Source organism: Bos mutus, chromosome 2 (genome assembly GCF_027580195.1).
Source record: "Bos mutus isolate GX-2022 chromosome 2, NWIPB_WYAK_1.1, whole genome shotgun sequence".
NCBI classification, from domain to species: Eukaryota; Metazoa; Chordata; class Mammalia; order Artiodactyla; family Bovidae; genus Bos; species Bos mutus.
The window spans coordinates 5,312,777-5,325,983 of record NC_091618.1 but is presented as its reverse complement, the minus strand read 5'-3'; the positions used below and the strand labels follow the sequence as shown (position 1 = coordinate 5,325,983).

General features: G+C 40.9%; 1 protein-coding gene across 1 annotated transcript in view; it reads right to left on the bottom strand.

The window, feature by feature from the left end:
* Window positions 1-12,970, bottom strand: part of CDC42 (cell division cycle 42) — a 54,285-nt gene extending 41,315 nt beyond the window's left edge. Inside the window, exon 1 of the mRNA XM_005905185.2 lies at window positions 12,834-12,970. The gene's annotated coding sequence lies outside the window, so the exon portion shown is untranslated. The remainder of the gene's footprint in view (window positions 1-12,833) is intronic.
* Window positions 12,971-13,207: the final 237 nt, after the last annotated feature.

The following is a 13,207-nucleotide window of genomic DNA, read 5'->3' as shown; positions in this document are numbered from 1 at the left end:
GGCCGTCTATAAACTAAGAGAGGCCCTCGGAAGAAACCAACCCTGCCCAGACCCTGATTTTAAACTCCCAGCCTTCAGGGACTGTAAGGAAATAAACTTCTGCTGTTTAAATCACCCAGAGTATGGTACTTTGTTACAGTAACCATAGCAAACACTACCAATACAGTGCATGTGGAAGATCTCCAAAATTTATTGTTTTTGAAAAGAAAAGTGCAGAGAGTGTGCATAATATAGCAATTGACGCAAGTGAATTTTTTAATGGAGAGGGTGGGAAGATTTGGGAGAATGGCATTGAAACATGTGAAATGTCATGTATAAAACGAGATGCCAGTCCAGGTTCAATGCACGATGCTGGATGCTTGGGGCTGGTGCACTGGGACGACCCAGAGGGATGGTAGGGGGAGGGAGGAGGGAGGAGGGTTCAGGATGGGGAACACATGAGAAATAAAGGAATAAAAAATTAAAAAAAAAAAAAAAAAGCTCAACATTCAGAAAACGAAGATCATGGCATCTGGTCCCATCACTTCATGGGAAATAGATGGGGAAACAGTGGAAACAGTGTCAGACTTTATTTTTTGGGGCTAAAAAAATTTAAAAAAAAAAAAAAATTTTTTTAATGGAGAGGCTATATATATACTGACAGGCCCAGAGACTCTCTACAAAAATGCATCTGCTGGACAAGTGACTGCTTCTGGGAAGAGGATACAGGTGTGTCTGCAATGGGCAGACATATTTTTCATCATACTCTCTTTTCTACTGAAGCTCTCATCATGTGCATAGTATTTTAAAAACAAAACTATCTATTAAAATGAAAAGATCTCCATAAGACATTCAACAAGTAAGGAAAACATTATGAGCAAACCTGGTCTACAAGATATCAAGTACCAATAAACCAAACCCATAAAAATCTGTGATCTACTTCATGAGCATAGGCATTTTTTTAACGTACTGTATTCTAAGAGCCAATAAATATTCACTCATTTGCCTCAATAACCCCCTTCATCCACTTAGCACTAAAATGTACCAATGTATTTCAACAATTAAAATACTTTTATTCTTGTTTTTAAAAAAATAATTCCACTTCAGATAATTTATCCAAAATAAAGAAAATACTTTATTAAGAAACAATGAAATACCTTAACGTTACAACAGAAAAAAACGATTAAGTAACAACACACCAGAGAATGACATGCAATACATATTAAAAATAGTTATGAAGAATACCAACAGAGCAAACAATGAAGAAAATAACAGCTATGCTAGAGTGAGTGAGTGTGTGTGTATATTACTTAATGAACAAGAACCAAGTGCCTAACAGAGCTTCTTCAATCTTCACTGCATCGGGACACAAGTTAGAATCTAGAACATGTTACACTTCCGTTCTTCCAAGAAACAACTCTACATATTGTAAAAGTCAGCAAGATATTTAAGTGCTTATTATAGCACTACATTGGGTAAGGCAGAAATCCTGACTTCAAAACAAATTTAGTAATTTCCTCAATGCCTGCTCTGTGTCAAACACTATGCTAGAGAGCTTGACATACATCACCTTGTATACTTTACTGGTTATAAGCAGAAGAGACTAATACAATTGCAATAGTCTACTACAACTTCCAAAGACTTTCAAAAGTAATAAAACATGGGAGTGGTCAAGAATGAGAATCGATGTCAGGAGAAAGGGCACAAGAAGCGCTAGCCTATCAAGTGAAAGAAACACACACACACAGCTGAGTTCATGTCACAAAGACTCTGAAAGCTAAGGACAGGAACTTTCATTTAACATGGGTGCCATTTCTTTCTGATCCATGAACCAGGTTTTGTGTTTTTTTTTTAGGCATATTAATCTTGTATCTGTACTCCAAGGTGAACTGTCAAAGGTAACCAGATAAAATACAGGAACTCAGCTAAGAAAGTACTTTAATAATCCAAGGGCCTGAACTAGGGAAGTGGCTGTATGCCAGTAAAGAAACAGCTGACCAGTTTGGGGGTGGAGGATGGGTTTATTTAAGGAGATGGTAAATTATGAGGAAATTTTTTAGTTCGGGAAATTACAGGAGAGATGTGTAACACAGACAAATGGAGAAGTTGGAAAAGAAATCTTAAGGTCAAGCTATTATGTTCATTTTTAAGAAAACACGCAAAAGAATAGCCTTTTCAGAATCAGAACACAATAATTTGGTCCTAAGTCCATCAAGGATGAAATCATGTGCCAGTCTGTATCAGAAGTCCCACATACAAGCATACATTTGCAGCAAAAAAGTCTGAAGCAAAAAAAAAAAAGAAAAGAAATGTTACTATATAACCTAAACACACACCATAAAATGAGCGACAAACTGAAAGCCTTTCTCTGAACAGGTTATCAGGTGAGAGGCCACCATGGTTACGAAGCCAACCATGATCATTTAAATTTTGTTACAGCTAATGAGGCAGAGGTACCTACATGCAGATACTCAACAATCTATTTTACAAACTACAAGCCTTTTTTTTTTTTTAATAACATTACCAAGATTCTGAATCAAAGCAGTCTACCAATTTTGATGTAAAATTAACAGGGTGAACTTCTACAGAAGCACTCAGCTATGCACTTGAAGAAATAATTCAACAAAGAATAAAGACGTTGTAACACTTGCACTAAATTCTATGTCAAGGCAGTACAGCTGGCTTGACTGCAGATGTTTCAGCCTGGCTGCACAGAGGTAACAGTATAGTTCTATCCACTAAGAGATCAAGAGAAACAAAAACGACAAAAATAAGAGTTACAAAGACTGAAAAACAACCAGTATGTGCCGGCAACAAATATGCCTTTTAGAGCACACTTTGCAACCAAAGATAACACCATCAAAGCACAAACTCCTACTCTGATTATGAATTCCTTCTATGGAAATTATATACACATACCACATTTTGAGAAGCTAAGCTCCTATAATAGTATTCAAGATGCATTAATAATACACTTCTTTTAAAGCAATTATCCTTCTATTAAAAAATAAACTTTTAAATAAAGAAAAAAATTAATTTGTTTAATGTCTATTTTTAAACACTTCATATAAAATTAGGTGCAACAGCACTGGTCACTGATTTAAGACTGACTATAGTAGTTCCCTCTACTTAGAATGCTCTGGCCTGGATGACTCATTCAGTCATATCCCCTACAGGTCTTTGCTCAAATGTCATTCTGGAGTGAGAACTCCTCTGATTACCTTATCTTAAACTGCACCACAAGTTCTACAAACCCTGAAACACTCCACTGTACCCTACCTCCCCTTCTTCATTTTTAGCCACTTATCTCCAACCCACACACTAGTGTGTCAATTTCATGGGGCCAGAGATCTGTTTTGGTCTATTGCATTCACTTCTATCGCCAACACCTAGAACTGTCATTTCCAGAGAGCACACAAAGGATTGCTGAAATCACTAATTAATAAAACAGTATGCATTAGAGATGAAGCGAGTCAAAAAAAAAACAAAAACAAAAAACACTTGTTCTCTGAACTCAGAATATACCCATTAGTCGATCCTCTAAGCTCTTAACCCTCATCTATTACTATCTGGAGAAAAGAAGGGAGGGAGGAAGAAAAAAAAAATTTTTTTTAACTCCCTCTGAAAGACAAGAATCCTATTCCTAAAGCTTAAGTCAAGGCCACAGCCCAAACTAGCTATAGTAGTTAACATCTAAGTGTTTAAAAGCCACCCAGTATCATTTTGGGGAATAAACACCCTGAATCATCATGAGCAACTGTAGTCTAGGAATGCACAATTCTGCTTTTTTTCTTTTTGTGGCATGTGGCATGGGGGATCTTAATTCCCTGGCCAGGGATCCCCCCACCTTGCATTGGAAGCCCGGAGTCTTAAACACTGGACCAGCAGGGAAACTCTACTGAGTTTTAAACTAGCAAAAAAGGATACTTTTCTATAAAAAAACAAGATCCCTATAAAGAATGCATACCACATGATGTTTCTAACTGTATCACAGTGAAATAGTTTATGTAGCCAATCTTACACTCCTTAGCTTTATAATTAAAATGTGCTTCTAATTTTCGAACAATTCACTCAGATTTAACATCAATTAAAATAGTATACTTAAGGAAACACAGAACTGCCAAAAAATTATTTCCAGAATCTAGGTTTTCACAAAAATCTTTGCTATTGATTGGCTCTATTTTAAAAGCCGTTTCTAAGTCTTACGTTTCTTTTAGAGTGTGTGTTAATATTTGCAAAGAATCACCTCATCTTTGTATTGTTAAAAAAGAGCATGAGAGATCTATGTTTTATAAAAGCAGAAATGATACCAATTTCTCAAACTGAAAGTAGCAGAGGTAAAAAATCTGATGTCAACAGAAAATAACTTTTGTTATCTTCAACATATATCACATCCAAGACATGAATTGTGATCCTAAAGAAAAATTACCCCACTACCAAAAAATAGTAATTTTTTAAAAAAAACTAAAAGAGCCCACCTCTCTTGGTCAACTATCCAACAGTAAGTAAAATGATTTTTTCTATTCCTGGCTCTGAACTAGAACCAAGGACAATTTTTTAGGAGAATATATCTTCATTTCCATGTAATATATGAAACTAGGGGGAAAAAAAAATCAACGTAAAAGATGGTATCTGGGCCGGGTTTTTGTTTTTGTGAGAAAGGAGAAGTGGATTGGGCAGTATGTATGACAAGAAAAAGCAAAAGAAAGATGTCAAATTATAAAATATGAAGAACTTACAGATTACTGCCACAAACTCCTAAAAAATTTGTGTAAGTTTACAATTATTTTTTAAACATAAAACTTCTTTGGATCTCAAATAAAGTAGTTTTTAAAATTACATGACTTTCAGAGTTTTTAAAAAATGGCTTTTAAATTGCTGCAAGCTTTTCAGAATATTGGAAAATAATACTCAAACTAGGATCACTGATCCAAGAACAAAGAAAACTGGAGACAGAGACTCCATTTCAGAGATTCCCTTTGCAGCCACTAGAGAATCACTTTCCCAGTCCCTAATAATGGATTGCAACCCTTCCAATACCTTGCCTGATTTTTAAATTGAGATGGAGCTACACCCCCATGTTGTTACTGTTAAGCTGCCAAGTTGTGTCCAACTCTTTGCAACCCCGGACTGCAACACACCAGGTTCCTCTGTCCTCCAATCTCTCTCCGAGTTTGCTCAAACTCATGTCCATTGAGTGGGTGATGCTATCTAACTATCTCATCCTCTGCTGTCCCCTTCTCCTTTTGGCTTCAATCTTTCCCAGCATTAAGGTCTTTTCCAGTGAGTCAGCTCTTCACATCAGATGGCCCAAGTATTGGAGCTTCAGCATCAGTCCTTCCAATGAATACTTAACTGCCCCATCGATACCCCAAAGATGTGTTTTATACATAACATGCCAAGTTCCATCCTAAGGAAGTGCATATTAGCAATTTCTGTACAAAGATCTTGAGCAGCGTTAGGCTACAGCAAGAATAGATAATCTGTGACCTCTGCTAAAGCCTCTACCTTTCACTTGCCTCAGGAACTTAAAGTTTTTTCCATTTTTCTACCCATAGCAAAGCCACACCAACAGCCCCTGAACCTAATGGAGCCACCAACCACCACAATCTCCCAGTCTACTATCTCAAAGGTGGAACTGGGTGTTCCATGGGTTGGGGAGATAGGGCCATCACCAAACAAGTTTAAACAACACTGAATTAAACAGATTCTGACAATCTGTGATCAAATGTAAAAAACTTCTATGAACCCTTAACAAACTTACATATCATAAATTTCCAAACTGGGGATATATTAAGTAGGGGTTCCAACCCATCCCCATGGAAACCTCTTCCAGCTATTCTGAAACACACTAGAGAATTAACATAGGCATTACTCTTAAAAAAATATATTTTTTAATTTATTTATTGGCTACACAGCATGCCACGGGGAAATCTTAGCTCCCTAACCAAGGATTGAACCCATGCCCCCAGTATTCTAAGGGCAGAGTTCTAACCACTGGACCACCAGAAAAATTCCCACTCTTAAAAATTTAAAGTATCCCTCTTTGAAGTAAGCCAGAAAGAAAAACACCAATACAGTATACTAACACATATATATGGAATTTAGAAAGATGGTAACAATAACCCTGTGTATGAGACTGCAAAAGAGACACCGATGTATAGATCAGTCTTATGGACTCTGTGGGAGAGGGAGAGGGTGGGAAGATTTGGCAGAATAGCAGTGAAACATGTATAATATCATGTATGAAACGAGTCGCCAGTCCAGGTTCGATGCAAGGTACTGGATGCTTGGGGCTGGTGCACTGGGACGACCCGGAGGGAGGAGGGAGGAGGGAGGAGGGTTCAGGATGGGGAGCGCGGGTATACCTGTGGCGGATTCATTTCGATATTTGGCAAAACTAATACAATATTGTAAAGTTTAAAAATAAAATAAAATTTAAAAAAAAAAAATTTTAAGTATCCCTTATCCCCATTTCCACTGATTTATAAATGCTTAGGGAGAAGACAATGGCACCCCACTCCAATACTCTTGCCTGGAAAATCCCATGGACGGAGGAGCCTGGTGGGCTGCAGTCCATGGGGTCACCAAGAGTCGGACACGACTGAGCGACTTCACTTTCACTTTTCACTTTCATGCATTGGAGAAGGAAATGGCAACGCACTCCAGTATTCTTGCCTGGAGGATCCCAGGGACGGCGGGGCCTGGTGGGCTGCCGTCTATGGGGTTGCACAGAGTTGGACACAACTGAAGCGACTTAGCAGCAGCAGCAGGATGAACTAACATTTCCTTTGGCCCTTTAAACAAATAAATCATACAACCTAAAATGATTCAAACATTTTCATAGCTTATATTTTATACTATGTATACTATTTATACACTTTCTGAAACAAATTAGAGTATTAGATACTGATTTAAAGCCCTAGCACTCACATTTAAAGCCCCAGCACTCAATATTCACAGGAACTATCCATTCATTCCTAGTTAACTGAAAAATGAAAATTTTATATTTAAAATCTAAGTAAGTTGTACTGTTATTCTTAAACCTCACAATAAAAATATGGTTTTCTGGCAAAGTAATAAATAATATAGATGGTTTAACTCCACTTCAAAAGATTCTAAAATTGAGCTCCTCTCAAATAGCCTTCAGCTGTTTTACAAACACTAGAAGCTACCATGAAGCTGTATTAGGATGAAAATCCTTGAAATCACATATAACAAAGATATCTTTCTTAAGAAACTTGACTCTCGCATTCTACTCCTCTTCATCTGCTTTTAGACAGATTTAAAGTAAACCCAATGAAAACAAAAAAATTACAAATATCCTAAAATTGCCTACCAACAAAGTAAATGGATTGTAGCTCAAATCTTGCTTATGCTTTCTTCTACAAAACTTATCATCTCACAGTCTTTAACACTAATTACAATATTCTTTAATTCCACCTTCATTTCTCCCCCTGGTTTCACCTACTCCTCATTTGACCTGTTATCTTCAATCTCTTCTGTTTACACAAGGAGTAACAAAAAGTGATAATCTTTTTAGCTGAAAATGATGGCTGTGGCTTAATATCTAACAGCAGATGGCTTCAAAATGCCCCTTGGGACACACAGAACGGACACAGGTTTGCCTGAGACATTGATTCCCAGCTCTCCTAGGGCTGCAGCACCTCCAGCCAGCCAAGAGTAGTTTTATCCTTTTACTCCAGTGGGGGGGATACCATACTTTTTTTATGTCTCCATTGATTTGAAAAAGGTCACGCAACACTGCTCCAGAGCACACACTGCACAGGGATATTACTGGTGAATCTCTTCTACATCAATCAGTATTAAGAAAAACCAGAGAATATTTAATCAAGTCCTTTAAAAATAGCAATAATTTTTTCACGATGGTAGTTAAATAAAACTAGATTTTAGTTATTAACATTTTCCCCTGAGACTGGAGATATGGTTTAGTACCAAAAAAGCATAAAACATTTTTTACATCTGATCAGCTAAATGCCAACTTTGTATTTAACCTGTTTTCATAACCAACAATTATGTGAATGATCCTAATCATATGCTCTTCATAACAGCAATTAGTTTTCCATAAAAAGTCACTGAGTTCAAATGTGTAACCGAACTCAAGTTCAAGCAGTTCTAAAACTAGAATTTAAGATTAGTTATTACTAAGTGGGAAATGACTCTTTAGAAACTAAACATATTAGTTCCTGATGATGAGCACAGACATGAGGTGATTCTACACAATAGGCAGGAAACTATAACTCAGAGGGTGCTTCAAACTTCAATGTGCATGAAAATCACTTGGAGATCGCATTAAAATGCAGATACTGATTCAGTAGGACTGGAATGGAGCCTGAGATACCTAAGGAGCTCCAAGGTGAGGCTTATGCTGCTAGTCCACAGGACTACATACTTCACACTTGAGAACTTACACCCTTAGCTCTATGACACTGCTTAAGATAATGAATATAAACTTAAAGCAGACACCAATTCTCACTTCATTTAATTTTTATGATTTCATGAGATTAATCTGAGGGAGGGATTGTTATTAAACTGTTGATGTTTGAAAGAAATGCATATAACTTCTCAAAAATAGGGGCATTAAGCAAGGCTGTAATAATAGCAAGAGCAAACACCTACAAAGCACTGCTGTGCCCCAGTTAATTGCTTTAAGTATTTCATTTAGAATACTCCTAACAACACTGTGGGGCTTCCCTAACGGCTCAGCAGTGAAGAATCCACCAGCAGAGCCCGGGAAACAGGTTCAATTCCTGGGTCCTGAATTGGGAAGATTCCCTGGAGAAGGAAATGGCAACCCACTCCAGTATTTCTGACTGGGAAATCCTATGGACAGAGGAGCATACCATGGGGTCGCAAGAGTTGGACACCACTTAGCGACCAACCACCACCACCACTGTGAGGTAGAGACTATTGCTAGTCCTTTGCTATGGAAGGTTAATCCAGTCACATAGACGTTACTCGGGCTCATGGAGCTAATAAATGCCAAAGCCAGGATTTGAATCCAAGCAGTCTGATCCCAGAGTCTACACTATTAATCACTATACTCACAGTGTCTCTCTCAAAACACACAGCAATAGCAAATCAAAATGGCTCACTCTTACAGAAAATGATGCAAGTGTCAAGTGTTAAAGAACAGAGTGAGCAACCGAGGTTCTCTTCAGGTGACTGACCACTGACGCTTGGTAAACACTATAACTTAATATGTAGATTTTTGCTGTTAGAAACTGTTCTGGATTTCAGCATAATAGCTAAATACTTTAACAAAAAAATGTTTCTAATTTTTTTAATAGGACACCATTTTAGTAGCAAAACTGGGGTTTCACTTCATGGAATGAGCAATTTGAGACCAATGTCCCATGGGCAACTAGTGAAGAGTTCTGACATCCAGGACTTATAACAGAAGTGAAGGCCAAAACAAGTAATGAAAATTGATTTGCTTTAGCAAAAATATTTTGGACTGAAGGGATGAGTAACTAAAAGTAGAAACGTAAGGGAAAAAACATAACATGACCAACAATTTTATGCCATTAAATTGAGGGAAAGAAGTCGCATAATTAAGCTATTTCAAAAAAGAAACTGGGGAAGGAAACACATTAAAGTCTGAATAATTTTTAGGAGAATAAAAACCAGTCATCAGGAAAGATTTTCTAAGCAACTATTAATTGTTCAGATAGTACACCTGCAGCAAATATAGGAGTAAACAGATGAATATGTTCAAGCAAAAGATTAGTAATCATCACTTCAATGAGCCCAAATATGCATATGGTTGACCAAGCACAAAAGTCATCTCAGGAAACAAAGTACATACGCCTGTAGAATATGCAGAAAGAGAAAATGTTAACCCTCCGACATCACATTCATTCATTTGACAAACATTTCTTGAGATACATCATGGTTTGCTACTATTCTAGGTGCCAGGGATCAGGGTGACCATACTAGGTCAAAAGTCCTGCCTTCACAGACTTACATTCTAGTGGGTGAAATTAATAGACTTGGAAGAGACTACCAAATATTGAAAACCTAGAATGCAACCTTTAATAGAAAATATATAGGTCTTTATGGGACAGAAGTTAACAAAATATCAACCCCCCTTCCCCCAGCAGAGGAAGCTCTGTGGCCTTAAGTGTTTCTCATTAAGCATTCCTTGTCCTCTCAAAACAGACCCTAAAACGATAAATGCATTTAAAATAAAAAGTACAATTTGACTTTTATTTCCAAGAATGGCTATAAATACTACTCCCAGACAGGCACAGTAAGTGAACCATTTTTAAAGTAACTAGAAATGCTTCTCTAATAAATCATAAAATTAAAAGTGGAAAAAGTACCCGAATAAAAAAAATCTTTAAGTTACAAAAAAGTCAAGATGTGGGTTTGGTGGGCTTTAAAAGAATCTCACTGATGTTTCATTTCAGCCCCTGACTACCTTAGGAGACAGTGGAGGACAGGGGAGCCTGGCCACAGGGTTACAAAGAGTGGGACACAACTTAGCAACTGAACCACCACCACCCTAGGCTGTAATACCTGCCTTGGGTGCCCCCAAAATTAAGTTCAACTGAGTACAGGTGTTATTATATACAAACATTTTAAGAGGTTGTGATACCTTTGGAGTCTTGAAAAAATTACTGAGAAAGAGCTCATTTTTAATACTCAATCACCAATCTCCTTGCCTCAGTATAAAAGCTGTGAAAATGAAAGTGAAGTCGCTCAGTCGTGTCAGACTCTTTGCCACCCCGTGGACTGTAGCCCACACCAGGCTCCTCGGTCCATGGGATTCTCCAGGCAAGAATACTGGAGTGAGTTGCCATTTCCTTCTCCAGGGGATCTTCCTGACCCATAAAAGCTGTAAATCCAAACTATTCTGCCATACTTTTAAAAGGGAAGACAATTGATATGTGTGTATTTAAAGCTCTTATGTACAGAAGAGTCGAGAAATATGGCAGGTAAGTACTTCAATTTTATATTCTTAAAAAGAGATACATTATGGCAAATGTATTTCAGAAGATCCAAGCTCCACACCTATATAATCATCTACCAACACCTACAAACTCCCAAAAGCTGCTTTAAATCGACCACTTCTATTAAGTGTTTAACAAGCAATCTGTTCTCTCTATAGAAACGAGAAACAATGAGAAAGTACTTGTTCCAACAGGAACTACCCTTATAACAATGCATTACACAATTGGGTCTCATTCGCTTTACAATGCTAATATTTTTCTGTGCTACTGTACCCTGTAGTCAGTGAAGGATATACAATTCAAGATGTGCCTAAGATTCTGAAGAATGAATACTGTGATCTCCAAAGTCTGAAAATGTTATTCACGTAAGGTGGTTTTTTTTTTTTTTGGTTAAAAATCCAAAACTCATTTTAACAAAACTAACCAGTAAGCAAAGAACAGGTGTAAAATGACCTGATTCTCTTTTCACCATACCCTTGCCACAAAAGAGCACGTGAGTCGACTCAGGTACCTACTCTGAATCAATAAGACACACTTATTAAAGTTAAATAATCTAAGAATGTTATTTTGGAACAAAGAAAGGCTTCCACAAATAAATTAACTTCATTCCAATACAGTCAAAGGGATCTTTAAAGTTACTGCCCACGCCAAGTGGCTAAAGAAAAGTGTTGTCTTACGTTTTATTCCCCTGGCATTAAGATCATCTTGAGATTTTAAACCTCCTGGCTTTCAGACGTGTATGAGACAGCCAGGATTTCAAAAGATCATCTCTGAATACCAGTAGTTGGGAAACAGGCAGGATATGCCACTGGGTGGACCCAACAGAGGCTACCAAATGCTGTCTTAATTTAGCGAGGCCCTGACTTGCAGGAGTTAAAAACTCTCACCCCTTATATTGCAATGACGTAATCTTCCCCACTGCATTTCTCTAGGACTTAAAGGGAAAGGGGGGGAGGGTGGGAAGCAAATGAACAAAGAAAAATTTCCCCCTCAAGAGAGGAATCAGGCAAAAAGCAGAACGACAGTTTCGGGAGGTGTTTAGGTTAACTCCCAGCAAGGGAAGCTTCAACTGAAGAGGCGGGGAGGGAGAAGAGTTGGGAGAAGCCAAACGGAAACGGTATTGGGAGGAACTCGACCTAAGGCAGGAATCAAGGAGACCAGAGAAGCGGCGACCGAGCCGCCCCCCAGCCCACCCTCCCGGCCCGGGACGAGGCGTCGGGCGGCCGCGCCGCAGAGCGAGGGAGGCGCGCGGCAGGGCCGAGCCCCTGCGGGCCGCCCGCTTCCCCGACCGCGCTCGCGATCCGCTCCCCTCCCCCGCCGCCGGCCGCAAAATGTCCGCGGCGAAGCAGGAAGTCGAAGCCGGGGCGCGCGCTGGGGGCCTGCCGGCCAGCCGGGGAGCCCCGGCCCCGCCAGCCCGCGGGCGTCTGGGAGAGGGTCTGCGGCCCTCGCCGCCCCGGCCCAGCCGCCCGCCCCGGCGAATGGGGGGGTGGGCGTCCGCGGGGCCGCGGGGGAGGGGAGCCGGGCGGCCGGGATGGGTGTGACCCTTTCCTTCCGCCGCTGCCCGGTGACAGCCTGGCCGCGCCCTCGCCCCGGCACCTCACGCCCCGGCCGCGCGCTCCGGGGCGAACCCGCGCCCCCCGCCGCCGCGGCCGCCGGGCCCTCCGCGACCCCCTCCCCTCAGGCCCCCTGACAGAACCCGGACCCGCGACGCGCGAGCCCGGCACCCCTCCCCCCGCGGCGCCCCGCGCCCGCCCCCCGGGGGTCCCAGAGCGGGAGGTCCCCGCGGACGGGGAGACGCCAGGGGCGGCGCGGCGGGGGCAAGGGGACAGTGTGAGGGGGGAGCCGCTCCCGCGGGGCAACCTCGGGCCCCACACTCACCTCAGCTCCTCCGCCGGGGCGTTGGCAGCACTGCGCGGGGTCTCCTCGGCTGCCGGACAGGGGCACGCGCCTGACGTCAGCACGCAGGCGACGCACGGTTGGGTTATCCGCGGAAATGGGAGGGGACGGGAGGCGAAAAGAGGCCGAGCGGTTCCGGGCGGGGCCTGAACTCCTCCCCCGCCTCCCGCCAGGCCCCTGGTTCGGGCCGCCTAACGCGCACGCGCGTCACCGCGGTCGCTAGTTGGTGGCTGCTCTCTGCACTTCTTTCTGCAGTTCTTTTCCTGGATTTGTAATTTATGCCACAAACGATCGCTTGCAAAGCGCTACCCCTAACATGTCTTTTGATCCTTGCATCCTTACAAAGCGTTAGCATC